Consider the following 2,823-nt stretch of genomic DNA (forward strand, 5'->3'; position numbering starts at 1 on the left):
AGCAACCCTGAAGCCAGTCCGCCACAATCCCCCCTTTCCACCACTGCCCGCCCACGAGTGAGTGAGGCGTTGGCGTGCTACTGCATACCGCGGCATACCGTTGCACACGCCTCCGCCCACCCCGGGGAAGGACCATGGCGCATCCTGAACAACATTTCTACTTCTCAGCATCTCTGAAAAGCTATGCCCTCACAATACGGCTGACAATTCCTGGTGAAAACTGTTCCTTGGTGTCCAAGGGCCAAATCGGTAGGATTCAAGGACGGGATAGCAAAAATTGCATGCACTGTTAAAACCTCATCACGAAGCAAAAAATGCTAAATCTTTCGTGTTATTAATTAAAAACTTGTGCAGTAGGTATATATTGACAAAGGGGTGAAAAGATCAGTAGCAGCAGGATGATCGTGCAGTTTTGAACTGTACTTTTTTTTTACCGTAAACCGTAGTATACAGGACAATTTTTTTTACAGTTTACAACCGTCATTCTAATAACCAGTTTAGTACTGTCGAGCACTGTTTCGTTAATCCTGAAAAAAATGATCAAGTGTGGTTCTAGGACATTATCCGGAAAGTACGTCCGTCATTAGTCGCACTGGGACAAGCTTGCGAAGAACTATTTTTTGTAATGCAAATCATTTTGAAGCGTTGTAAAAATGCTTTGCATTGCGAACTAAATCCTTCACATTGCGAACTAATTCTTCGCACCTTACGAAGAAAATAGTTTGCAATGTAAACTTCCATGAATTGCTTCAAAATTCTTTGCAAGACTTTTGCAGTGCGATTTAAAAAAAAACTGCCTAGTATAGCCAATGCAAGCTCTCATGGCGCCTGGCGGGTAGGCAACATCTCACCTGCAGTGCGTGCGTGTGCTGCGGGGTGGCCCACCCTGAGTCTCGCAGGCGCCGAGCCCCCGTTGATTGCCAGATGAGTCCCGGCTCGTCGATCTCGACATTTATTTGGCCAGCTAATTGGCCGTTGAATCACATGACATGGGAATGAATATATATTTTCATGTATACTTTCCATAAACGAATAAGAGAGTACACAACACACGCCATCATAACTACGAGGCATATATTTTTAATGTACCGATACGGGTACATTTATAAATGCACACACTAAAAGGTATAACCGTTGTCACAACGCATGCGGGTTCCTCTTCTTTAAAAAAAAAAACAGTCAGAAAATGTGCTCATTTTAGACGGCAAGATCGGAAAAACTGGTTGTTTTATAACAATAAGTAAGTACATCAGGTCCCATCGTGAAGGGCAAACAGAAAACACCAGATCGTAAAAAATCAAATTGTGCGGCTGCTCGACTCACGCAAAACACAGAGATGTGTGTGCACGGGAGGAGGAGTTGGGGGGGGGGGGTCTCCAGGTGTGGGCGGGAGTGCGGCTGGCTGCACGCGCCGTGCGCAGCTGTCCCCAGCGTCCCACTCAGAGGGTAGGGGCGGCACGCAAAGGGGATTACCGTAAGTACGCTTGTCGATACCTCGCTCTCGGTTGACGTCGCTGCTCGTTCTGCAGCCGCCATATACTAGCAGGCGCAAAACGACACACAGAGAGTGGCACGAGATATGCACCAAGACCTAAACATTGTTCTCAGTTCTAGTACTGCGGGGCATGCAATTTTGGAGAACAAACGTAATAATGTTAGAAAAAATTATTAGTTAGGAGAGAGAATACACACGCTTTCAGGAGTGCAGGCGGGTTTCATGACCTTTACTAGCGGTACCTTAGGCAACCAACCCACACGCCTGCATGCTCTACGGTACACGTTGATCAGAACAGCAACGATGGTTGTGCCAGAACCACTGTCAACGCAAGTGTGTGAATGTTGAACACTTGTAGGTGTGTGAAAACTCATTATTCGTACACATATAAGGGACCACCAAAGGCTTGAATTCTCCTTTGAAATTTACACACTGGAGCATCTATGTGTACGAATGGCTTTTACACATACCAGCCCAAACAAGTACGCCAAATTCACACACTTGTGTTTCCGGAGCACGAACGCGAAACCGAGCCTGTTCTGATCAGTCATTTACTTACCCTGTACATGTGACTGGCTCGGTGTTACAAGAAGTTCGTGTAATCCAAAACCCCATCAGGCACAACAAGAGTATCGCGGCTGCACAACGAAACACAACATAACCTCGCGCAAAGCGGGCGCGGGAACCTAGAGGTAGGTAGTGGTTGGCAGCGCCGAGCGGCGGCGCAGGCTGCCAACAACAGAACTTCACAACACTTGGGCGCCGAGGGTGGTCGGCCGGGCGCTCGGACTTGGGCTACCGGCGAGCCACCGTGCCGCTGGAGTGGACGCGCGAGGCTGCCCTGGGAAGCTGCCCTGGGAGACGGCCTCGGGGGCGGCCCAGGAGCGTGGCCAGGGGTGAGGCCAGGGGGGGGCTCCAGGAGGCGGCACCGCCAGTGGAACACCGTGAGACAAAAGGGTGTACCGGCCCCGGGGGTGTTCCTAGCAGGGGCGGGGCGCCTCGCGCGCGCGCGCCCCGGCTGGCAGACACAGACTGGGCAAGCCCACGGCGCCCGCCGGCTCCTCCGCCAGTTTGCCGCCGATTTATTTCGGGGCAAAAATCTTTTTTCGGGTATTTGGGAGTTGAGGCCAGTATAGCACAGCCAGACAAGCGGGCGTCATCTAAATGCGGCCCGCGGGCTAAACACGCCCGGTGCCAGGCGCGGCGTGCCGGGTTTTAAAATAAAGTTTTCAAATACAAACCCCCCGCTAAAATTACCCTTGCCCTTGCGAGTTGAATCGGATTTAGAATCGCGCTTCGGTGCATAGGCCATGGACTGGTGGGCGGGG

The 2,823-nt window shown here is 50.8% G+C and overlaps 1 protein-coding gene across 6 annotated transcripts in view; it reads right to left on the reverse strand.

Annotated features, from left to right (window-relative positions):
• The window catches only part of LOC113214364 (myocyte-specific enhancer factor 2), an 84,666-nt gene that overhangs the window by 63,960 nt on the left and 17,883 nt on the right, over nucleotides 1–2,823 (reverse strand). The window contains exon 1 of one of the 6 annotated variants that reach the window (XM_052268655.1): nucleotides 2,055–2,468. The exons of the other annotated variants lie outside the window; for them this stretch is intronic. The gene's annotated coding sequence lies outside the window, so the exon portion shown is untranslated. Of the gene's footprint in view, nucleotides 1–2,054; nucleotides 2,469–2,823 lie in introns of those variants that run through there. 6 annotated transcript variants of the gene reach the window in all.

Source organism: Frankliniella occidentalis, unplaced genomic scaffold (genome assembly GCF_000697945.3).
Source record: "Frankliniella occidentalis isolate FOCC.00 unplaced genomic scaffold, Focc_3.1 Scaffold74, whole genome shotgun sequence".
NCBI lineage: Eukaryota > Metazoa > Arthropoda > Insecta > Thysanoptera > Thripidae > Frankliniella > Frankliniella occidentalis.